Below are 26,267 nucleotides of genomic sequence, written 5' to 3' on the forward strand. Positions count from 1 at the left end.
CCAAATTCCTCCCTTTGTCATTTGGGAATATAAAACTCATGCAGATAAGTACAGTCTGTATTTGCATGTGTAGAATTTATAAAAACAATGTCAGTTTGGTACTGTAGCAACAAACTGTTTAAAAAACGTAAGTAAAAAAGGTGTAAAGTTGACTTTTGGTGAACCTAAAAAACTCCTCTTATTCAGCTCCTGTCCTGTATACCCAGACCACCCATCTGACTTCTGTGTGAATGGTAGGTGAGGATGAAGTTCTGCTGAGGTGAGTTACATGATGGAAACTCCAATATATTTCTCTGGGCTTCCTTGGTTCTGCTGTTATTCCACGGGAGCAACAGTCGGGGTCTGTTCCACAACTGCGCTGCCAGCTGAAGCCTTTCAATCTGAGCCCTTCACTGAGGGAAGCACAGCTCTTGAAAGAAGCCCAGTGTGTCTCGCCTGGAAGGGTCTGATACTGCCTGTGCCATGTGTGCAGTGGCTCTCAGCCTGCGGGCAGGCAGGCTCTTCCTCGGGCAGCCACAGAAGGAAATATCTTGGAGAGAATGGTTTGGTGTGGGAGTGGGCTGGTCCAGGAGAGAAATTCTCTCTTAGGAAGTGGTCTGCAGCATGCGAAAGCCGGAGAACCACCAATGTAGCACATTCCCGGGGCAAAACAAATAAATGCGAAGGGAGATGTGTCCCTGGCAGCTACAGTTCTGCACACGGGCAAACTCTTAAATGCGCACCAGCCCTGAGCTCCGGGCCACTTATCGTGAGTGTGGCGAGCTGGCTTTGTTTACTCAACCATTCTACAGCCAGTGTCCTGCAGCTCCGTCCCAGAGGGAATGTGTCATGGGAACGCCGTGAGCGGACCTGTGGCTGCCGTAGCCACGTGGATGAGGAGCAGCACGGCGATCCCAGGGACAGCTCGGGATGCTCCTGTGCGAGCTCGCAGGTGTGTGATCCGGCACTGCCGGAGCGGGCTGCGGCCCAGGGAAGGCACACGGGCTCGGGCTCCCCGGGTGGGCACATCGCTGCCACGGTCGGTGTTGGGGTGCGCACCCCGACACTCCTCGGGAGCCGCCGTCCGGGCGCGGGACCTGCGGCGAGCAGGGGGTGTGTGCCTGCGCCGGCTGACAGACACCCGGACACACAGGCGCACTCTCAGGCGGCAGCCCATTTGCTGGAGGGGTGTGCATGTGCGTGCGAGGGAGTGGAAAGGGGTGGCGGGATGGAGGGAGGGCGGCCGAGGGAAAGTCTGACACTCGGCGCAGAAGGAGCGAGACCCTCCGCTGCCGCCGCCGCCGGGGAGGAGCCGCCGCGCCCGCAACGCCTCCGACACCCCGGCCCCGGCCGCGGCCCCGCTGCGCTCCGGCCGCTCTCCGGCCCCGGCAGGTACCGGCCGGCCCCGCGGCCGCTGGGGCACTTTCCGCCGCCGCGGGGAAGGGGTGGGGGGCGGTGTGGGTCCCCTGTGCCTGTCCCGGGCGCTCCGCTCGCCTCTGCCCCGGGCGCTGCCGGGGCTGCCCCGGCGGGAGCGGAGCGCTGCCGGCACCTGGCGGCCCCCGGGCCACCTGCCCCGCTGTCAGCGGGGAGATGGGGCTGGCTCAGGAAAGGGCTGAGCTCCGCCGGGGGTGGGCTTGGGGCTGAAGGGAGAGAAGGAGTTAGTTTTGTGGAGCGGGGCGTAGAGGCGGTGAGATGGGAGAGGAGTTCGTGCGCTCAGCCCGGCACCCCTGCTCCTGCTCCGCAGAGGTGGCTCCGCGTTCTGGGAAGGCAGCAGGGCATGTTCAGCCCATGCTCCTCAGCAGAACTGTTGCTGGCTGGAGCGGTGGCAGAATTCCTTCCTTTCTACACAGTCCCCCAGCATCAGCGCTCCTGCTGAGCGCGTCCATCCCTGGAGCGCAGAGCACCTGGCTGGCCGGGCTGCAGCTGAAAGGAGAGATCATTCGCCTGCTCACAGGGACCACTTCCACTTCACTTTGTGGAGTAGCTCCCAGGGTGGGAAAGCGAAAGTTTTGCAGCGAATATTGCAATATTGCTTGTAGAAGGGAAACATTCCTGAGCGCGTTAGGTAATCAGTGACTGTGCTGCAGGAGCACAGAGCAGCCACCTATGCTTCCTCAAAAAGAGCTTCACTTTGATTTGAATTGGGGCTACTTGTCCAAGAATAACAGAGATAAATGGGACCAGAAGCTGAGAAAGCAGCAGTTCACACTGTGTCTGTGTCTCTGACAGAGGCCAGGAATACGCAGGAAAGCACTTGAAGAATTATAGGATGTCACTTTCTCTCTTTTACTTGCAAATCTGGGGGATAAGTAAAGTGACTTGATTTCGCTGTTTACCATTTGGAGGTGTTCAATGCTAATGGCACACCACTTCTATACCGTCTTTCAAGTCCTCATTAGTATAATTGATGTGATTTTTCATCTTTGCATTTTAATTAATTTATTTACGTTATTATGGGCTTGGTCCAGAAAAGCGCATCATCTCCTGCAAAATGTAAGGGCCAAAGTGCTCTGTGAAAGTTGGGTGTCTAAATAGTCTTCTAAAGAGAAATTGTGGTATTTTAATCCATAATTGTAAACCTACTGTCAAACAGAGATATCCAAATTCTGCAGGTGCCACACCTCTTTTTCTTAACATTTCCAAGACAAGTCCTGCTCTGAGATGTCTCATAAATTGAAGCATTTTCGCCTTGATCTGGCTGAGCAGCTTGGCTTCACTTTTAGTTGAACTTTATTTTGGCTTAGACATCCAGACTAGCCTGAGATTCTGGAACTAAATTTGCTTTCCCTCTCCTTAGGACTGGATCGGTCCAGCAGGGATTCTCAGGGTGTGGGCAGCAGAACAGGCTCCCATTAGGTGCAGTGCTGAAGCACTGGGAGTAGTGCTCTAGACCAGGCAGAAGGGCTGTGATTCCAAGTCTCCTACAGCCAGTGTGTGGGCTCTGCCCGTTGAGTGCTTTAACCAGAAATGGAAATAGCAGCTTCTCCAGTCTCTGCTGTGTCTGAAAATACAAGAATGACTTCTATTACAAAAGCTGATAGGTGCTTTCAGGGTAATAATCCCAAGAAGGGAGAAGCGCCACTCAGTAGTACTGAGTAAGGTGACAGATATGAAAAAGATATCATTTCATGTTGCATTCCTACTTTGTCTTGGTGAGTAGCTATGGTCAATTCCCCAGAAGACTGATACCTCTTTTTGACCCCACTCCCAAGCACTGGCCTCTGCCTGCTTCTTTCCCAGCTGCAGGTTGTGCCATCAACCAGCCTTTCAAAACACTGTTGTTAACTGCTCTGATCTTGCTCTGTTTCCCAATGGCTTTTTTTTGGTTTTGTTTTCTGAGAGGTGGTGTTTTCACTGCAGATACCACTGTGTTCATTTCGCAAATTGTGCTGCAGCCTGGACGTTCTACTGGGATTTTGCAATTGAATTAAATGAAACAAGGCCCTGGGGGTGAAAAAGTTTTAATTAAGCTAGAGTGTTAAAGAAAGTAGATGCTGTTCATTGGGAAAGAGCCCTTTAAAGTGTTTAAGGATACTGCATCTTTATTACTCAGAGATTAAGTAATGATAATCAAGCAGCTAACCATGTAAACAGCAATGTATTGAAAAGCAAAGGCAAAGGATGAAACGCTCTCAACAGCACCTGTCCTTATTTTGATCCTAGCAGAAGGGATGTATATGCTCAGCCTCTTTTCCATGTCACAAAACAAGCAGAGGAGTGAATGTCCCACACAGTCAGGATCTTTACAGTTTAACTGGCAGAAAGCCATAAACATTGGAGTCACCCTGTGAGCCTGCTGTTAGCTCAGGGTGGCCAAAATAATGATGTCTTTCTGAATTCTTTTTTTAATCCCCGTTCTGCTTTTTCTCTCATTCTTTTTGCTGTTAAAAATCCAACAGCTGTAATCTCAGATGTCCCTTCACTGTGTGCCACTGACATGCCGGTCACCTGTGGATCCCGAGAGGCTGATTCATCAGCTGGGAATCAGCTGAATTCCCAGCACATGCCAGGATTTCTTTGGCTAAAACCCCTGGTGCTGGAATTGGCCACTGAGCCACCTCTGTACTCTTTGAGGTTTCCTCCATGAGGGAATCCTTTGGGGCTGGTTAAGCAGGCTTTCCCACCGCGCTCTCTTGGCAAGGCAGCCTGCGGGATTGCCGGAGCTGTGCTTGGCCCTTTGTCTGTTTAACCCCTGGAAAGAGCCAAAGGTGTGTGCTAGATGTCATTAAATCAGATGGACGCAGGGAACGTGCTGTGTGTTTGTTTTCCTTGCTTTCTGGATTCTGTCCAGCTGCAAACAAGCAACAGAGGACTCACAGTAAAGCCATGTGCATGGGATGTGAAGTGTAGTGGCTGTATTTAGGTGTGAAGGAAATTTTGCTCCATGGGTGTGCTATTTTTAACTTTTTTAGAGTCCTACACCTCTGTTGCACTTCTCAACAGTTTCCCCCCACCCCAACATTTCTGTCTGGGTTTTATATATTTTATAAACTTAGCAATGGCAGTGAGTCATTATTTAAATAATCCCTGTATAAATCTTTAGCCCTTTTATCTTATTCTTTCTATCCTTATGTATTCAGAAGGGCCCCTCTCTGGTATTGTTGGTCTTTTTCCACGTTCTGGAGACATGCTGCGAGAACATGCACGTGTTATCTGACAGTGGGTGATAGAAAAAAAGAAAAAATCAAAAAGAAAAAAAAGCATAGCCCTTCTATTCTGCTCTCCCCAGCTTAGATGGATCCAACGTCACATGGAGGGGATCCAGGATGAGTCAGGAAACAGCGCTGTGGTCCAAAATTCCACTTTGCATTACAGCTGGGAGGCAGCGTTTAGCATCATGTGGATTTATTTTCTTTTGACGGGAACTGCAAAATAACTTGTGGAAGTCACATAACCTAATGGGCAGAAGAGATAACAGTAAGCCAAGAAGAACCTGGATTCCCATCTGGGTTGAATCATTGACTCAATTGACTATCAGTGTGATGGGTGTGGTAGTTTAAGCCTGGGACATTATGCTGGCCTTAAATAAGTCATTGCACTTCCCCACAACGTAACTGGAAAATGTGATTAATGTTCAGAGCTGTGTTGGTACCTGAGAGTTTCCCTAACAGTTTCCCTGGTCAGACTCAGTACAGGACATTAGAGACATTTGCTTTCAAACTTAATTTTTTAGGACATATCCTTAATGGCTCAGAACATGTGTGGCTAAAGACAAATTCATGCTTTAGAGCTTATATGTGCATGGAGACCTGCAGTTCTGCACTGCCTGAATTTCACACTGTGTGTATTACTCAGCTTTCAGTAATGCTTATCCTTTTTCGTACATCTTTGCATATTTTTCTTGCTGTGCTACTATAAACAGGAGAGTTGTGTGAGCTTTTTCTTATAATGTGGTCAGTTTAAAAGCAAAATAAATAACCATAATTAAACTGTTTCCAATTTAGTTGGTCAGAGAATCAGGAGACTTGCAGGAAGCAGATGTCACGCAGCAGAAGAGAGGCTAAAACCTCTGTAGCATCTAAACATACTCCAATGACGTGCTGGGTTGTTGATTTCTTATTTTTTTTTCTCCAAGGGGGTGGGCAGAAGAGAATTTACCAATTTTCCTGGAACATCCTCTTCCAAAATTCCTGAAGACACTGAAGCACCAAGTCTGATCTCATCTTGTGTTAACGTAACTCATGCCTAAATGCACTGGGAACAGAAAGCCTAGGATTAGCTAAAATTATACAAATCTAAGGCTGCCATAAAATGAAAGACTTGGGCCTGTTCTCAGTCTGTCTGTACGCAGTGACTTCAAGAGACTTAAGCACATGTTTAAAGATAGGCTGCTGTGTAAAATGTTTTCTTGAAAGAGTTACTTTCTTAGTCTAAGCCTAGAGTGAGATTGAGCCTTTTAAAAGTTTAGTGCAGTCTTGAGGGCTGGTGTGGTCATATAGTCCAGTTTAATCTTGGCTAGAATTTTAAGATTTTGAACAGCTAAATCTAATGGTATGTGCCTACCTAGCCTGTTGTATTCCCCTGGAATTTATCAATGACACACTCCATATAATTGTGGTTACTTTTTGTCTGTCTAAAATCCTTTTTTGGTTTTGCAAGAGGCAGACTGCAAAGAGGGAGTATGTAAAAAATTCTTTCTTAACCAAAAGCAAAAAGTAGATTTTCCCCTTCCACAATGAAGAATTAAAACAATGTCTGTTGCTCTCATGCTTAATGTCAGAATCTCTGCTAAAAAATAGAAAGAGGAAATATGATGAATTTTTCATATGGAACTTATTCCCTGTAATTTTATAATACATATATGTGAGGTTTTATGAAGGCTTATACTAAAAGGTTGTAGAACAAGGTAATAAAGGAAAAATGCTCATAACATCCTTGGGTATCCAGAGAGCTCCACTTTGAGGGAGGGAAATAAAATAAAAGGCAATGACAAGCAGTAATAGGCTGTTGCAAGTGCAGTTCATTTTCTCCAAGATTTACAGTAAGAACAGCTCTAACTGTAATGTAGCATTCTGATATCCATTCTCTTACCTTGTGAAAGAAAGGTTCCACCTGCATATAAATTACCTTTAAATAAATCCTTTACTTAATTCCATGCTTTATTTCCTTTTTTTTAAAGAAGGTGCTTGAAAACCTTTACTAAGAACATAAATAAATCTTCAAAGCTGCTACTATACTATGTCCTAGTAATAATAAAATAAAGGAGCAATTGTTTTTTATATCTCTCTGAAGATCTATTTTTGTTCAATAGAAATCAGAGAAGATGCAGGAACAAATTTGCCACTTGTGTTTATATAGTCATTAGTTACAAGCAGTGGACCTTTTCTCATTCACAGGAGCTTTTATTAATTTATTAGCTATGTTTCAGTAGTATCTGGAGGGGCCTGTAAGACATCACAGACTTATAAAATGGTTTGGGTTGGAGGGGACCTTGAAGATCATCAATTTCCAAGCCCCCTGCCATGGGACTCCTTTGGGATCCACAGCAATGAGCTCTCACAGCAGCCTGATACGAGTGGGGTCAGTCTTTTACTTCTGCCAGTATTTAAAATAAAAACTAAATTGTTGAAGAATATTTCAGTGGCTCAGGTGCTGAGGTGGCCTGGAAGTGGAGTTTCCCAGGTGTGGGTCAGAGCAGTGGTGTTGCTGGTGTTGAGGAGTGTGGCTTTCTCAGCCACCTCAGTTCCACATTTTTGGGAGTGCTCCCTTGTCAGGCCCAGCAGAAGGAGACTGGCTTTGCACAGCTGCTGCACCATCTTCCAGGGATGAGACTTCTCTTACTGGATCCACCCCAATTAACATTTTGCTGTCAGTGTTGATATTTTCTACCTGGTACTGAGCTACACCGTGGGATGAATCATAAGGGGACCAATCCTGCCTGCTCCCAAAGGAGCACGCCAACCCTGGAGCTGCCTGTCAGTGTTGACATTTCCTACCTGGTACTGAGCTACATCATGGAGATGAATCATAAGGAGACCAATCCTACCTGCTCCCAAAGGAGCACGCCAACCCTGGAGCTGCTGGATGGAAGGTGTTGGGTGAAGTGGATCTTCTCCTTTCAGTCTGGGGGAGGACTGAGCACACTTGGAGCCCTCCCCAGCTCTGTTTCTGAGCACCTCTGCCTGTTTCTGAGCACCACAGGCACTGAGCAGTCACACCTCTGGTGTGTGTGCACCCTGTGGCCCAGGTGCTGTGGGCAGGGGTGGATGCATGTAAAAACTGAAAACAGCAAAAGACAGATTTATCCTGATCTTTAAGGCTCAACTTGGCTGACTGAAGAGTCAGTTAATATCATAAATCTCTGTTAATAATCTGATTTTTTCCTAAAACTGTTTTAATAGGCAAGGATGCTTTACATGACTACATTCTGAGTCATTGTGGTCAGTTGATCTGATGTCTTGTGCAATCTGCAATCTTGTCAGAAGTGAGGTCTTCTCAGGCCTCATGAATTCCAAGGTGTTTATTTTAAGACTCAATTTATTATTTTGCAAATTGAACTCAAAGCTTTGAAGGCTTTAAGGAAAAGCTGACGATGTAGTTTTTGGAATGTCAGCCCCCCCTCAACTGAGGAAAAAAAAGTAAGAGAATTGGTGTACCTGACAAAGTTAATGACATTGTTCAGACCCAAGGGTCTTTTAGGTGCTCTTTCTAGAAAAAAAGAAGGTGCATTTAGCTGTTTCTCTGTGTTGTCTGTCCTTTTAAAATGAATGTCCTGGGTAATACTGTTTGCAGTGTGCAGGTTTGTTTTGGAGTTACAATTCGGTGTTTAGAGTCCTCTAGTGACATCTACAAAAAGCAGATTTATTTCATCTCATAAAGCTGCCTCAACTTGAAAAAAAAGTAAAAATTGGATTTATGGCAAAGAAATACCTTCCCCAGTATAACATCCCAACAACCTGTGCAACTTCTAGTGAAGTTAAGGGAGTTTTCACATGGAAAGATTTTCCGTCCTTAGATAAAATAATTACAAAACTGCTTAGGCTGAAGATTGATAATAAAATTTATGTGAAGGAGGAAATGGGCTGATTTTCTTAAGGTACCTGTCTACAAATTCACATGTCTGTGATTTGGTTTTTAGGTTGGTGGGGGTTTTTTTTATTATTATTTCCCTAAAGAGTTTTACATGTCTAAGTGCAGATAAATTGCTGTGCTGTCCTCAGGAGACTGAAGCTCCTGTGTCCTTTGCTTCCTGTGACTTTGCTACAGCTCATTACTTTCCTAAATGGCAACATGAGCACCATTATGAAACTTGTAACACAGGCAGTTATCTCCTCAATGGTACTTAAAATCAAATCCTTCCTACTTGGTGAAAGATGAGTTACTGTGCTTTGGCTCCGTAAGTGATGGAATGATAGAAGGATAGGGTTTTTTCTCTATGTGTTGCTGTTGTACATTGATGTGTAAGGATGAAGAATGAATACTGAGGCACAATACACTACTGAAAGCTCCAGTGCCAATTTCTCTGGTTTTTCACAGCTTGACAGAAAAGCAGAAGGTGTGTGCAGCAAACAGTGCAGGGAGCTTGACTCAATCCAAACATCTGCTTTCAAAGCAAGACAAAAAAGAAAAAAGCAAAGTGTAATTGTTGTCTTCCATTTAAAAGCCAAGGTGAGATTCTGTGTGGTTTATATTTTTTTTTCCTACTGTGCTGTATCTGTGGTACTGCCAGCATGTCCTGTGGCAGAAGGGCTTGGCCTTTCCTAGGAGGAATTGATCATCCCTACCTTTTAGTGGCAGCAGTTCTCCAGGTGGTTTCAAGTCACAGGACAATCTGCTCCTTCTTCCAAACTCCCCTCTGAAATTTAATCTCCTTCCTACAGTTAAACTCTCTCTTGTGCTTTTGTAAAAGCTTCAGGCATCATTTTCCTGTATCCTGTCAATTCCCAGAAATGGCCCTGACATGATGAAAATCTCTCACTCCCCAGGGGTACTCTGCTCTAGCAATCTGACATGTGGGGTGTTAAACTGTTAAAGGGAGAGAATTCAGACAGATTTCGGGTCTTGTGCCAGGTTTTCACGACAATGGTAGAAATTCCTTTGTGATAACATTGATATCACAGGCACAGCTGTTCTGCAGTTGGTCAGTGATGAAATATAGATAGCCATTTTCTTAGTGAAGACAGGCTTTACTTCTATTTTTATCCTAGCTTACTACCATTATTTATGGGTAATAAAATCTGTTCTAGTAAATGGTGTTAAAGAAAAAAAGTGCTTTCCATCCTTTCTGTGCTTTCCTTCCTTCCTTTCCCTACAAACAAGGTAAATGCCACTGAAGTGATGTGAGAAAAGCATTTTGGAATGTGTGTGGATTTGTTGTGTTTTATTTTCCATCCAGGAATTCAGCATGACACAATGGAAAGTGAGATTTGACATTTCCAAGATAAACTATTAGACAGTCTATAAAGTGCTGCACTCATCTTTATAAGATAAATAGTGTGTAAGGCCAGAATAACTGGGACACAGTGGCTTTGATAACAAGCAGCATTGTTATCTTCAGTGCAAGCATCAGCAGAGATTACAGTGGTCTGTTGTGGTGGCCCTGGGGGAATCTCACAAGGCCTTGCAGTAGGCAGTGCACAATTTGTTTTCATTCTTTTCTCAGCAAAATACTGGTTTGATGCTGTGAAAGCATGACCCTGTTTAAATTGTGCTGACTCCCTTCATTCTGGTTTGATCCACATGGGAGAAGAGGTGTGAGCACAAGCAGTTAGGAAAGTTGAAAAAGTGCTGATGGAGAATGGATAAATCAGTGATTGACAGTGAGCAAGTAGTTTGTTCTGAAGAGCCAAGACTCTGTGGGCCTTGTGCTCAGGATTCAGGCTCCTCAGTCGGTGTTTCCAGTATTCTCTCCTAGAAGATCAGTAGCTTTTGTCCAACTTGTTTTACTAAATCTCAATGACTGGGATCTGGAAATCTTCCCAGGATTAGCCTGTGTGTGCCACTGCTCAGAAGGAAAACCCAGCTATGCTGTGGAGGCTGCAGCAATTGCTCAGAGCTCTTTTTGGACATCTCAGGTTGAAGATGTGACCTCAGTCCCATAGGTATCTTTTCTTGTGTAGCAGTCATTTCCACCTCCTGCTTTTCTGTTAGGGAGAAAGTTTGAAAGTAGGCATTTGAGTTTTTGGCAGTGTTTGCTGGCTAAGCACTTACCCTTCATTCCCCTACAGAGATATGGTGCTGTGTGGGATTCTCTGATGTGTCTGTAAAACTCTGAAGTAATTTGTTCTCTAGTGGTTTGCAAGACAGGTTGGAAACCCTGACACAGAACAAACATATTTCCTTGTTCTTACGCTGACTGATTGGGCAGAACTTTCTCATATTGGTGTGGGAGATTTAACTTTTTCTGTTTCAGAAGATGGACAAGGCAGTCCCCTGCAAAGGATGTTGCAGAATCTTGTTTTCTTGATATCCCCAGAAACTGAATCTTATTTGGACAGTAAGAGCAAACATGCTACTGGATTCAATATAAGGATAACTGTGTACAGTTTTGGGAGTCTGGTTAATACAGGAGATCATCAAATGTCCCTCTAATAATCAGAAGTCTGAGAAACCTTTTATAGTTATTTCAGTATCTTTCTTGAAAGATGCATGATACTTTACCTGTGTGTTTCCCACAAGCTGCCCATACTCTGTGCTCATGGTTTCTGAAAACAGAACGTGGTTAGACTTGGATAATTCAGGGTTGATACAGGATTGTTTTATTAATCAGGGATCAAGACAGCTATCCTAGAAGGGGAGAACTGCATTTGTTTAGTACCAGAAAGAGTGTTTTTATCATGTAGTTTGCTTGAATAATATGGGGCTGACTCCTCTACAGAAACTGGCTTTTCTGTTTCACTTTAATAATTGCCAAAAAAATGTTTCCAGATGAAAGGAATAGAGTGTTTTATAAATTGGCCCATATTGCAGCCTAGGTGCAAGTTCTAGGCAAGTCAGAGGACATGCTCAGCATCCAGCAGTTCTCCCCAAGATTATTCTAAGAAGCACTATCACCCAGGGCTGGAGCCTGCTCTGGACTGATAAAGGTTGTCTACATGTGGGAGTCAGCTACTGTTCAACTGGAATAACAGTGTGCACAGTGGTATCTTCCTCACACTGACTCTGCATGGCCTGTCACAGGCTGTCTGCCCTAAGGCTGTTGTTCAAATTAAGTGAGTTGCTTCTAAATTGAGTTGCAATAGACATTTCTGTGTGATGTGATTGCAGAGCAGCCAGTGTGCTGCTAATTCACATCTCACTGGGTCTGGACTCTCATGTTGACGTGCCCCAAGTATTTACATTTTAAGGTCTTGGTCAATTACTTTTCTAAGTGCAAGAGACTTGGTGTCAATGCTCTGTGCTGTGATGCAGAGTGCTCAGAAGCTGCATACCAGAGTAGAACTCTGAAGTGAATGTAGTGTTTTCACTGATTTTAGAGCAACATCCAACTCTGTGCTGGTGTTCCTGTGTTTAGTTGTATCACAGTAACACCTAAAAAATCCTGGAATTTTGGCCTCACTGTGCTCTTACTGCTAAGTTAAGATCTAAGGATAGCTTAGAGAAGACCAATAAGTGTGAGAAGGGAGGCTTGGAGTCAGGTTTGATTTATGAGGAAGAATGAAAGGCTTTGAGTGTGCATAGCTTGTTGGAGTTTGACAAAGAAGAAGACATGACTGTAAATACTTCAGAAAAAAACAGGAGAGGATTTGCTTGATGTTAAGGACATTCCAAAGGTTAGGACAGCAGCTCAGGAGACCTGGGGTTAATTCCATGACATACGTCCTTAAGGCAAGTCAATTCTGCTTACATCCTAGCAAATTCCTAAGGGCACCCAACTGCCTCTGCTTTGTCTACATCACTGAGTATTTGTCAGTGGTTGAAAAACACCTAATTTAGACAATTAACTTGGTAAATACCTTTGCAGGGCTAGAACTTGGCCTCTACCTGTGTCAGCTGTATGTGTAAATGAGTAAAAATTACCATTTACCATAGAAAAAGTGTGAGAATTACAGGCTTGGAAAGTATGGATGTTCAGATATTGTAGCAATGCAAGTACAGTGACTGGAAAAGCTAATTAAGATGGGATTTATTTTACTTGTCTGAAGTGTGAGATGGTCACCTAATCTTCCTCTGTTCTCTGTACAGGATGAGGTTCTCCCAGGGGCAAAGCAGTATCTGAGCCAGGGAATGGATTAACTTGGCAGTGCCTGTCTCTACCCTCCCTGGAGGGAGCCAAGACAATGCCTGAATTTTAGATGGTTGGAATTAGGCAAGATGAGTGTTATCTTGAGAATATAAGGATCACATAAAATCAACTCAGCTTGATTTTAAAGGGGAAAAAATGTCTTTACTGAAGGTCTGTGATGAAATGCTCTTTTAAAACAATTATATAAACCACCTCAAAGAACTTGAGGTGGTTTATATAATAAACCACCTCAAAAAACATTCAGGGAAAATGCTTTTATTAATATCTAACTACACAAAAGAGCTCTCATTTCTCCTGTTTCCTTGAAGCAGTCCTTACACACTAGCAACATCCCAAGAAATGCTACTGTGCTATGTATTATTGAAAGTGTTGTATTATGTAAAGCCTACATGTCCCATGTCACCTAACACTACACTTGGAAATCCAGACCTTAATAACTAATACAAAAGAGCTCCCATTTCTCCTGTTTCCTTGAAGCAATCCTTACACACACTAGCAACATCCCGAGAAATGCTACTGTGCTATGTATTATTGAAAGTGTTGTATTATGTAAAGCCTACATGTCCCATGTTACCTAACACTACACTTGGAAATCCAGACCTTAATAACTAAATGAGAGCTGAGCTCTTTTGGCAATGTACTTCTGATGGCTCTTGCTTTCATACAACAGCCTAAGTGGTTGGAGATACTGTGTTAGCTCTAGGTGCTTGCTGTCTCCTTGAAAAGGACTGATCCTCAGAAGAAATGCAGATGTGGACATTGTGAATTTAAAGAAAAAATAAAAATGGAAACATTAAAGTTACTCAGAGAAGAGTTAAAAATTTTTGAGAGCTCCTATGGACACTGCTGGAGGTCCATGTGTAAAGCAGCTGTAGGATGCTGGAGATCTGAGGGAAAGCCAGGCAATACAGATTCATGAGGAAGACCAGGATGATGTATCTGAGGTCTCTGCTGACCCACGCGGTGGCACAAGTTCTCATTTCAAAGAAAGAGCAGCTTAATTAGTTTATCCTGTTGGTTGACTCAATGTCAGAGTCCTTCCCCCCCTTGTATTACCACATTCATTGTTACCCTGCAGTGACTTTGTGAGTAGTTTACTCTTTTTGATTTGTACTCTTGAAAGAAGAAGAGGGCTGCTGTCAGGCTTTGTCCCTCATGTTTTGATATCTCCCACCTCCAGCCTCTCCAGAGCTCACCTTCACAGAGCTGGAATCTGACTTCCCTCACACCTGCTGGTCACTTCCCCACTTGCCTGGCTCTGCAGGGAACAGGAGAGTCCCTTTGCTATTCAGCCCTTGTCCTTAGGCTCATCTAGTGATGAGGAGGCAGGGATGTGTGAGCAATCAGTCACTTCAGGGACTGGGACCTGGTGTCAGAGAGCCTGTGGATTTCCAGTATGGTACTGGGTTAGACTTACACGTGGGAATGTCTAAATATGCTCAGTTCGGAAGTTTTTGCAGGAATTTATGCTTGTTGTTTTTACTTGACCTTGCAGACCCAACACTATTGCTTTGGAAATCAGAGCTGAACAGTCCTAAGAACTCAGAGGGACATTTAGGGCTTGCTCAGAGGTCCTAAACGCAGTGGGGATTTTATCTGTGTGTAAAGAAGTCTTGACTCTGATCAGGACATGAAATAAGTACTCCCTAATTTAAGAAATGCATTTGGTCAAAAGACTATGAGCTTAAAAGCCCATCTTCAGCCAAAGTGAGAACTCTGTGACTAACTAGTGAGTTAGGTGGGAGGTTCACCTGTTGCTGGCTCCCCAGACAGCCTGGGCTTGAATTAAGACTTGTGTTCCTGGACACCATAAGGATTCTTGGCTGTTCCTGCTGCAGGCAGTGTGTAAGGAAATAAAACCAGAGATTATGTGAATTGCACTGAGATCAGCTGCCTTCTGGGCTCCCTTGACACCCCAAAGCCATAATCCTCCCGGGGGTCACTCCAAACCTGCGATTTCACACCACCCACTTTGTGCCCTAATTCAGTCAGACTGTGAAAGATGTTTTCAAGTGCCCAGAGCTTCAGACATGCAGTGGACGAGTTTGTATATGAGTGTTGGTCCACAGGTCACTGCAGGTTGTAAAATATGATACCAAGGACAGAGAGAAAACAGACAACAGTGATAGGAATGTACATTGCCTGCACATTGCCAAGTAGCTGTTGTGCTCTGCCTGCCACTCTTACTAAGAACTGTCTCACTTTTTCCTCCCTCTGACTGTTTTCTCCATCTGGTCTCATTCAATATGTATTTGGACTACAGGCTGCAAGGAGGAGAGGCCCTTGCATCTTACTTGATTCTACTGCAGCATTATGGGGTCCTGCCCTGGCTGGGGCCTCCAGGCACTGTCCCAGTGTAAATAATACATAAAAATAGATCAGCAGTGTAACATCTCTCAAGAAAACCATACAGAGACCTAACAGTGATTTAGTATTGAATTGCTCTACTGTCTGCCATAGTATTCCTTCACTAACTTGCTGTAGTTTTCAGAATTAAGTGACAGACCATGCAAAGCCTTGTATCTATGGGCAGTGTGCAGGGAGCTTGGGGGAATGCTGTAATTGCTAAAATCAGGAAGTGGGCCAAAGATGACCTACAAGTATGTGGAAGAATGCATCTTTAGTCATGTTCAGGGTTTTATAATTTTTATTTTGGTTTAAGATTTAATAGCAAAAAAACCCCAAAAATTTGGTTGAAGCAAAAAGCAACCAAGCTTTAATAGCAAAAAAGCAACCAAAAATTTGTTTGAAGCAATCAAACCAGATTTCAGCTGCAGCAATAACTGCAGTAGCCCAAGCATTTGCAGAAATTTCTTCTCTTGTGACACAGCACCACCACAGCTCATATTGCACCAGCTGAGATTACGTTAAGCAAAACAACTTAACTAAGTGATGCAGGCAGCTTTTGAGGTGATCAAGTGCAATACACAGCAAAAGTAGGTATTATTATCACCTTCTAAAGTTAATCTGCACTCAGAGCTAGACTGTTTGCTGTGTATAAAGAGCACGAGTTGAAACTGATGAAAGAAATTAACAAGTATGTTAGAGACCAAAGGTACACCTCAGAAATTAGGTTTTCATTCAGCTTGGAGTCATGAAGGTGCAGTGATTTGCTCTTGCACAGTTAGAGATAATTAATAGCTCCTTTCAATCAGTTTGATGGGCCTGCAGAGGGGGATTTGGAAGGAGGCAATGGACCTGTCCATGGTCACTGAGGATACATTTCTTGTGGGAGCAAAGCACTGGATCTGTAGGACCAATTCTCAGATGCTTTTCAAGAGAAATTGAGAGCATCTTCAAACCATTGATCCACTTAAATTTGAAAGATTGTTTTGTACAAGTCCTTTTCTATTTAAAGCATCCCTGGAGGTGCAAGTGGGACTCCTAATTCTTTCTGTATCAGACAAACTGGTGGCTCCTGATTTCGGTTTCTGCTTACTGAACAAAGTCCTTCTGTTCTGCACAAGTCTTTATAAATACGTGTAAGGAGGCTGAGTCTTTGGTTTCCACAGATCCAAATAAAGCCATGAAAAAGTTTCTACTATTGCTTTCAGGAAGAGTTAGGCAAATAGCAAGCAGCAAGAGATGAGGTAAGAAGTGCAGTATCCATTCATATCATTCACACTCACACATTGGGAAAAGAATTCCCAACTCATGAGTGGGCTCAAAATTAGAAGAGAAACATCCCCAAGGTTTCTGGAATAGAAAAAAAGAAAAGGAGCTGCAGAAGCTCCACTCTAAAAAATTGTTAAAAGAACCCCAACAGTTGGTTGGCAGAAGGGCTGTTCTTTGACGTAAAATACTTGCTCAAATTCTTCCAAGATCCATACTGATTTTTTTTTTGGTTTTAGTTTTTCTTAGACATGAATTAATAAAAAAAAATTAGGCATCTCATCTGAATATGACAAGAGATTCTGGCAATAATTTTGCTAGTTTCTCAACTGATCAGTTATTAATCCCTTCTTCTGAATATATGGTGGAAGAGAACAAGAGACTCATGACATACTTTTCTTTGTCTGTAACCCTGCCATTTTAAAGGTTATTTCCCATTTCCACTCACATTTCATCATAAGCCTTCTGTCCTCAGTCCTGCAGATCCATTTCCAGCAGGCACAGCAGCACTGAATGCTGGATGTTTATAATAAATAAGCCAGTGCTGGCTGCAGCTGAGACAGACTCCATGAATGGGTCTTCTGGCAAAGGGAAGAGGTGGTGACATGTGGCATGAGGGCTGTCACAAGCACTGGAGATCAGTAGTGTCCCCCTGTCACACTCCTGTCTGCATGGCTTTTATCCCCTCTCTTTTGAGGTTGGTATCTCGTGGAAGGTGAACTAAGAACAACTGTGAGGAAGTCAGTGAACTTTGCTCTAAAACCAGCAGCACCTTGTAGGATGACACTTGTAGTGGATATCAGCTCTCTGCTGTTTCTTCCCAGTTTTGTCAAAGCTTTTCTGAAAATGGCTTCAGTGATCATAAAAAAACAGCTGATATTTTAGCCTAGCACTGCCTTAAAAAAAAAAAAACCACAAAAAACCAGTTAAATTTCCAAAGAGTTCACCTGTAATTTATCTGTCCACATACTAATAAAACCTAGAACCCTCTTCCTTTTTTTATTTCTACCTGATGGCTGTGTTAGCCTCATTCTGATGTGTATTCACACTGCTGGAATATTTTGCAAGGTTTTGCCACGTCTTGTATTTTCCACAGGAATTACACAATGAAAGGCAGTATTTTCTAAGTGCCAAAACTTGATGGGATGTTTTTCTAGCTGTGTCACCGGCTGATGGCTTTAGTGGCACATTTCCCTTGTGGGTGTAGGGACTCTAAAGGCGATCACAGGGGAGACAGATGAGTTACATCTGTATTTGCAAGTTAAACAAGGTCAGGAGACTGTGCTGGCCTGCACTGGCCTGTGGTGTTTGTTAGTGTGTTCACTGGACTGGTTTTTGCTCTTGTCAGCTAGCACATTTCCAAACTGCCTGACTGTAAGCTGGGGTGATGCGAGGGCTCCCAGGAGACAATATGGATGAGACCACTTGGTTTTGAAGGGAATGAGTGCTTAGCTGTATAGACAGAAGCTGTGCCAGGCTGCTTTGTCTCAGAGTCTGCAAATAGTGTCTGGCCCATTTTATTTATTGCTCCAAACTTAGACTTGGGGTCTGGAAGCTCAAGTCTGAGCAGCTCTAGGGTGACTGTACCATACTCCTGTAATTACACAGACTTTTCCTCCACCCATCTTCTGTTTGTTTTATCTTCCTAGATGTAAGCGCATCGGGGAAGGTATTGATACTTGCTCTTTATTTGTAGAGTATTTAGTACCATGTGGTCCTGACCTGCATAGATTTCAGTTCAAATAAAGGCAGTTGAATCTGCTCTTGCCTTTTTGCTTTCAGCTTGGAAAGTTTTCCCTGGCTATAATGTACTGTTAAGGAAGGAACAAAGGATTGCCTCTTAAGAACTGTAAAACCTGCCTCACTTTAGTCCTTGCTATTTAATTTTGTAGGCTTATGTCAGACCCTTAAGGTTAAAAATGTTTCTTTTCTTGTCTTGGCTTGAACAGCAAATGGAATGCTTCAAAGGAAAAAAAAAATAAAAGAGTCCATACGAGGCAGGCCAGAGTGATGCAGCCTTGCCTGTTTTTCTTGATCTGAAACACTGTATTAGCTGGAGCACGAAATGGTCTGGCTACCTCAGTTTCCATCCCATTTTTGGATGGAAAGTTGCTCACCAAACAAGCAGAAGCAATCATTTACTTCTGAAAGGGAAGGTTTTTGCTCATTTTCTTTGCAGGATAACATTTTCTTGGTTAGACTTTTCTTCATCTCTCCCATTTCCATGAACACCCCCAAAGCAGAAGAGTAAATAATTTTGGCTTACAATGAACAAGTCTCTGAGATGATAATGAGAAGTGGTGAATAAACTTTCCCTGTCTTTCAGGGAGCAGACTTGAACTCTGCTGAAGGGGCCACATGCAGCAAGGTCAGGAGTGTGATGAAGTATAAGTTTGGAAGGGGAATCTGCTGGATAGATAGAATAACCCACTGAGTGATAAGTGCTGACAGACTGGCACCCTGGTGTTTGAAGTGCTTTTCCTTGCAGGAGAAGTATGTCTCTGATCCTGTTGTGCTATGGCCAGGCTCAGTCTGTTTTGAAAGCCTATCCTTTCTTCACATGGAAACTCAGAAAGATTCAGGCCGAATGTGTTTAACAGAACCCTGAATTTTGGGCCATGGTTAAAGCCAAATTTTATAAATTCGATATGGCTTTCCCAAAAGGTATTTATAAGAATAATCATAAGCATATGTCAGTACATTTACATTATTATTATATGTTTACAATAATGTTTTTCTAATACTTCACCATTAACTGTCTTTAGTGTACTAGTTCACAGAGAATAAAAGTATTAAGTTATGATTTCAAAGGAATGATAAAACAATAACACTGGGGAAGTTCAGTCATCTTAACAAATTGGGGGAATTATTCAATCTGTCCAGGCAGGCTTTTGCATGGTTCCTGTTCTTCTCTGTTTCTTTCCTGTGGGTTTAGCTTGAGAATGCTCCCAGTATGGCCACACAGGGAGACAAGCTGAAATATGTGAGTAAGACCCAGGGTGGGAGGCAGAAGATTAAGTGAAATGTCCTGGGACCTTCCAGGAGAAAGCTGCTCTGCTCTTTACCCAAACCTCAGTGACAGAAGTAGTATCACAAGCTAGTCAGATGGTTTGACTAATACGAGCTTTAAAAAAACCAGTAGTGATATGTTTTCAGTTCCTTGAATCAGTTTATTTCAGTTACATTTGCAAATGTATGTATATAAAAAGAACAGAATTACAAATTTTGTAAATGAAAAAGGTTGGGAGAAAGAAAAAGGGAGATTTTTCTTTTTTTTCACCTTCAGTTTTTAATCGAGGAGTGGGACATGTTCCCCATCCCATTTCCTGTATATCCAGGACAGCAACATTCTGCCACTTTTTCAGAAGACTTCTGGTAGCTAAGATGGCAGTTCTGTTGTCTAGTCTGATTCTTTGACAACCACTGCTTAGAGCACTTGGATGCTTTAGAAGACAAGAGCAGGCAGGGGTGGAGCCCTCAACAGTTTACAGGACTAATCAAGCCTCTTTCAACTACTTGAGCACAGAGGGTATAACTACATAGATAATTGAATAAAATTGTTACTATTTTTGATAGTAATAATAAATCACTAAACTTGTAGATCTATCATGTTTCAGTGGTTTGCAGCCATTCTCCCCTCAATTGGAAACAATGAGATATAATTTACAAGTGCTTTTATTATCAGCATCCCAGAAGATCACTGTCTGCACTTCCGTCCCTTCACACTCTCTAATATACATGCACTAGGATGCACTTTCAGATCATGCAGTCATGCAAGTCAGAAAACATGTGTTCCTCAGGACTCCTGAGTCATTCCTGCAAGGGTGGACACTGATGGAGAAAGGCACCAAGGAACAAGAAACATTGTCCTGTTATTTTTAGATGAGCTGAGATAAACATTGCCTTTATTTTTTCTCTGCTTCACAATTTTACTGTAAGAGGAAGGATCACTTTGTTTTCCGTCACATTCATTCCAGCTGTAATTTTTGCAGCTTTTCAGTTCTTGGCCATGTAATCTTCTCAATTCATTTGTGATGAAATGAATTTGTTGTGCACACTGACATTTTTGTTCATTTCCTTTCAACTGAGAATACCACTACAGGAAGGGCATGAGCACCTGACATCACTGACATACTTTTCTGACGTAGTAGCAGGAGGATAAGAACCTATTACAGAATTATTGGAGGGATTCTTTACCTCCTACAGCAGAGGAAGATGCTCAGATATGTCAGGAGTGTTTGTGATTGCTCAGCAAAGGGCGGGCATTATGTAGTAATGAAGTAACTACATGTAGATTTGGAACTGGAGAAACAAAAGAAATTGTTCTAGTAATGTTTTTGTTGACTTTGGAAGCATTTATTTCATCTGGCTAGTGAAATACATAAGTGTCAGCATGGATCTACATTTTTCCTGCTGTATCGAATTTGAACCTTGAATAGATTAATGAGAAGGTGCTGCACAGCTCAGGTTGGTAGTTACTCTTTCCAGTGGTTACTTTTCCTCTCTGTTGGTTATGTGTGTAGCCTCAAGCTGCCACCTTCTATTTTTCAGGTATCTGAATAGAATGGAGGTGAGTTTGAGCCTTCGTGATATTATCAAATATTTTTACACTAACGTAACTAAACACAAATTCTGCTTTGATCCAAATTACGTGAATGAATGTGCTAATCGTTCTGTCAAAAGAATTTACAGCTGGAACTAAGACAAGAAATGGAGTATTTGTGTACTAGTGACCACAAATGTCACCAGTATTAAAGGGTCATGATGGTCATGATCCTTTTCTACCTAATTTAGTGCAACTTCAGTGAAATCAGTGGACACACACCAACAAGCACCTTATTGATTCCTCTCTGCCTTACTCTGATACTGCTCCATAGTGGAGGCTTTGTTATGAATATTTATTGTAAATCACTTCTGCTTTCATTAAAAATGTGAAGATATTCACAAGTTAATTCCTGGGAAAAGAAGAATGAAAATGAGAATGAGTAATTAGATAATTGCTGTTTGCAGCTGTAAGCTTTTCTAAAGTATTGAACATTGTTATTGAGGCAAAATAATTGTGTTTTCATTTTATCGTGTTTAGAAATTGCATGACCTCAAGAGTCTTGAAAACCTTCAAGGATACTGAACATGGGCAATATTATTACTGGGGTAATAGTATTCATACTGGTTTATATATATGTCATCTAAGTAGACATCTCTCTAGGAGAAGATAAATTAGTCTTCATTTTAAATGTCATGTGTGGGTCTTCAGAATTTGTCTAAAGTCGGTTCAGTACAAAGCTTTCATGTTTACTTCTGCAACTCATTTGCTCATGAGAATCAATTTACCTGATGGACTCCTCTTGTGTGAAGCCACAGCTCTGTGCCTCTGTAGAGATCCAGTTCATCTTTGTGAAAACAGAGTGAGTCTGTCAGTGTGCAGTTGTTTAAAATAAGCTCCACACTTCACCGATGTGGTGGGTAAGATCATAGTTTACAAATCTACACGGGATTTTAGAAGGAATTCATAGGGATTCCTGTGGGGTTTGACCTTGGTGACAGTGTTATTGACATAACTCATTTTCTTCTCTGTTGCACAATGGAAATATAAAATGCAGCCTTACTAAATAGTCTTTAATGAGGCTAAATAGTATTGTTGAGTTGTACAACTGTTGCTAGTACTTTCAATTTTTAAAAAAAATTTAAATGTAATTTATTAACAAAATTCCTGTTAGGGTAATTTTCTGTGCAAAGAAATGAAACAACTATCATCATGTGCAATTAAGAAATATTTCTAACAGGAGATTATGGAATAAATTCCCTACTTTTGCTTGATGAGAAGTGTGAAAAGGGTAAAGGTAATGTGGGAGAAATTCTGTTTTTTGTTCAGACACTTCTGCTTTCAGAATTGATACAAAAATTATAAAAAGCTCTGTAGAAACTGGAAACTACAGTGTGGTTTTGCATTGTGACTGTATTTTCTCAGTATTACACAGCACAAATTTAGGCACTATTTAAACAACAAATAGATTGCTAATTAGTGACAGTGCTTTTGTTTTTCTATTTTTGTGATTCTGAAGAATTACTAACTATTATGGACATTATTTTGCAACAAACTGCAGGTCTCTAATTGATCACTATTTTGCTGACTTTTTCCTTTTACACCAAAAAAAAGAGCCATGGTCTTACATTGAAACAAAAAAAAAAAGAAAAAAATGCATATCAGATTCTGTTGGCTTAGAGTATTGAATGTGTTCCCAGAGATATGTCCGAGGATCTATCTTGTTGTACAGTGATAGTTTATAATTAAACTTCTCGTTCCCTGGAGGGCCCTAGTTTTGGCTTCTGAAGAGTGAAAATGCAATGTGATAGATGTGTTGCTTTTTTTCACTTCAGATGAATGGAACAAATGTCCAGATTTGCCTAAACTGCTGCCTACATGTAGTCTTTAAAAATTAAAAAAACTCAAAACAAAACAAAAAACCTGGCAGCTTGTTTATTTGAAGGAATTCGGCCAGTATTTGGAAGCAACATAAATGCAAGAACAAATGGTTCTTTAATTATTTTAAAGCACTAGTGTTGTATTTATTGGCCTATTGTTTGTGCTAAATTCAGCTGTTTTCATGATGTTTAGTCTTCTTAATACAAAACATAAATACGCAGTTAATATCCTGAGGATTTTTGAAATAGATGTTGCCTTGTCAGATGTCTTTCAGAACTGACTTTGTTTTGACAGTTGTGTCAGACTGTCTTTTGTTTGGGTATTGTTCTTCAGTCAGTTCACACAGGGTAATCACCTCAGCTATTTCCAGCTCTAATAAACCTATCTCCCAAGCCCAAAGTGTTCCTCCTTTCCCCTCCTTTTGCAGGTGCTTCTTGCAGGGATGCTCTGCAAAGTCCAGCCCAGCAGGGCAGAACAGGGCTGTCAGGTGGGTAAATCAAGATCCACAGCTTGATGATGGGGTCACTTCTTGTTTTTGGAGACACATTAGCTCATTACTTCAGTCACACATGAGTTCCCAGCCTTGGCTGTGGCTGACAGCACGTCTCTGTCAGAAGGGCAGCGCTGCCTTTTGGTCCCCCTCAGAAAGTTCTGCTTTTATTTTGAACGCTCTAATTTGTGGAATTAGTGCAAAAGCATTTTATAGGCAACATCCTGCCTGGAACCATATGTTGGACAAGGCTGAGCTAGAAGATACACTCTGGGTCAGGGTTAGTCTGACACACAAGAAAGAAGAGAAGGGTTGTTGCAGAGTTTCGAAATTTTCTGTCCTCCAACTTGGAAATGAGGCTGGGCCAGATCCCAGTGAATGTACCCATCAGTTCATTATTTGCTCCTAGAACAGGCCTTCAAGAGTTCAGTTGACTTTTTTTGGTTGTTCTTTTGCTTTTTGGGTTGGTTTTTTTTTTTCCTCTGTCTTTGGGTACACCAGGGAGTCATAACTAGCTACCTCACTTTTTAAAGTCAATATCACTTTAGAATTAGGTGCTTAACATGAGCACAGAGGTTTTGGCTCTCCTGTGACTGAGTTTGATAATGTCCTTGCATAAGGCAGTCTGCCAGCTGCAGGTATGCCTATTCCCATTCAACTTCGGCTGTTTAGATACTGAATAATTTCAGTGTAATCTAAGTGTTCCACCCGTTTTGAGGAAGACCCATCCCAATCTCTGTGGTATCCTCATCTTAGTCTTGTACCAGCCCAGCTGAACACCGACACAGGGATAGTTTGGAGTATCTCTTGCAGGAACAGGTGCTGGCCTTGTTTGCTCAGGGGCCATCATCCTTCCTTGGTGTCACCTGCCTTTCATGTCCCTGTTCTGAGCCCGGGGCTCAGCCTTGCAGTGGCTCGCAGCAGCTTCCAGAGCAGCATCACCCAGCCCCTGTCCTTGCTGCCTTCCTCTCCCTGTCGGGGGTGCTTGTGACTGATGACAGCATTGTTTCCTAGCCTGCTTTCTGGGATTTCTGGCCCTGCCTGCTGCCCCAGAGTTTGGCAATTGCCCTGCACAGCGTGCTGAACTCTCCATGACCAGCTCAGGGGTTTCTCAGCCGCGGCCTCCTGTGGCACGGCACAAGAATCTGCCTCCAATTAGCTCGGGAGCACAGCTCCAGGCACATGTGTTTGCTTCAGCAAATGCTATTTGTTTGCTGGGTGATGATGTTTTTCTAAGCTTATGCTTTATTCATAGCATGAGTGACATTTCTGCAAGAGGTGGTGATGTGTCTCTGGGTCTTAGCTGTGTTCTGCTTTTGGAAATACACTTCAAACAGCTATAGCAGTGCACATTAGATAACCTACATATGAGTAAAATTACAGTGATAACCAGGGGCTTATGAATTAAATTAAATAAATGTAGACACTAGGTTTTAAAAACAACAGGGGTTTACTGTGATGAAAGGAATAATTTTGATTCAAAGATGGAATAGAACTTGTTTTTAAATATAATTATATGTTACAGTTTTGCAATTATTGTTGGATTACTCATGGGATTAAAATGCACACCTTTTAAAATGAAAGGTAAAAATATAGCTTTTAAAATATTTCATTTTAAGATCATTAGGTACATTATTATCTCAGCTACAAGACAATTTCATATTTGCTCTGATCCTCTTTGATCTCTAACAGATAGGAAACAGCCTTCAGTAGTCTCTCTTCATAATGTTTCTTTTTCAATATTCTCATGTCTTGGACTAAATTGCTTCTGTTGAAGATCTGCAGTGGCCCAAATGACCATATTTGAGGTCTGAATTTGTTGTATCTCTCTTCCTGTTTTTTCTTTTGTCCTCTTTTTAGATTAATAATGTGAGACTAGATAAGCTTCATGGAAAAAAAAAAAAAAGGTCTATTTAATCATGTTAACCCAATAGTACTATCAGGCACCATCAAACAAAAAATCTGTGTGTTTCTCCAGAGCCCTGAGACGAATATCTTTTTTGAAATCTGGAGATTTATATTCCTGTGGGAATGTAAGTGATATCAAGGGCAGCCAATTTTGAGTGCAGCTGTAGTTATCATTAACAGAGGCAAATATTGGAAGGAATTCTGATATTTCAACCATGCTTTATTATCAAGAGTCTCTTGTGTGAAATATGCCAACCAGAACATACATGGCCATTGATTGCTGCTTTTGCCATCATTAAAAAAAAAAAAAAGGAAGCAAACTTCTTAAATGCATTATGTTTTTAATGTTTTAAGAAATAATTTCATAGTAACCTGGAAAGTCATACTCATAGGTGCTGTGAATCACAAGAGTTTCTTGTGGAACAAAGCACAACTATCTATACTGAGTGTGTATCTGAGTGTTCATGGGTTACTTTTCTGTGAATTGTGCATCTTTTATATCTTTAGATTATCATGAATAGAAGAACATTAAAGCCACTTTAAAATTCCTTTTACATTGACAGCCAGAATTTTGGATCAAAGACACAGAAAGAAATACAGAAGTGTGGGCATTTCTGAGATTCTGGAGTTCTCCATATTACCAAGCAGTTGAGTTTATACTCTCTGTATTTGTCCAGTAATATGGACTAGAAAAATAAGATTTTTCTATAGTGTCTAAAAGTGTAGAAAATTAATAGTTAAATTAGAGCCTTCAGCTTTCACAAATTTCATGGAGAAGTAAAGACTAATGACACTCAAGTTCAATAGCTCTTTGTGACTGACCAAAGCAGTTCCATTAGATTTTCTTTTTCCTCTTTTTAATTTTTTAAAAAAATAATTTAAGCTGTACTTTTGCCTAATACCAGTCTCAGAACTTTGCACCCTACACTCTGACAAGAGGCAGCAGTATAAAAGTGGTGGGAAGAGAGGCTTTAGCAATAAATTTTCTTCTTTTGCCATTCTCCCAAGGCAAAACTTGGAGTCTCTCTGAAGCCATTTGCCAGAATTTTACTGTTAATCTCCAGCCTATATCTACATATTAAAATTCTTTTTGAATTGTATTCAGTGGGTCATGTAAATAAGTCTGCTATCCAGCCATTATTCATGTAAGACATGGTGCAACCAAATTT

General features: G+C 42.0%; 1 protein-coding gene across 3 annotated transcripts in view; it reads left to right on the forward strand.

Annotated features, from left to right (window-relative positions):
* Positions 1–627: 627 nt before the first annotated feature.
* SEMA3D (semaphorin 3D) overlaps positions 628–26,267 on the forward strand; it is a 132,001-nt gene continuing 106,361 nt past the window's right edge. Inside the window, exon 1 of one of the 3 annotated variants that reach the window (XM_039723764.1) lies at positions 628–931. The gene's annotated coding sequence lies outside the window, so the exon portion shown is untranslated. Of the gene's footprint in view, positions 932–1,092; positions 1,176–1,199; positions 1,372–26,267 lie in introns of those variants that run through there. The other 2 variants (XM_039723765.1, XM_039723763.1) reach the window with 2 other exon arrangements.

This window comes from Passer montanus, unplaced genomic scaffold (assembly GCF_014805655.1).
Source record: "Passer montanus isolate IOZ18808 unplaced genomic scaffold, ASM1480565v1 scaffold50, whole genome shotgun sequence".
Lineage (NCBI taxonomy): Eukaryota > Metazoa > Chordata > Aves > Passeriformes > Passeridae > Passer > Passer montanus.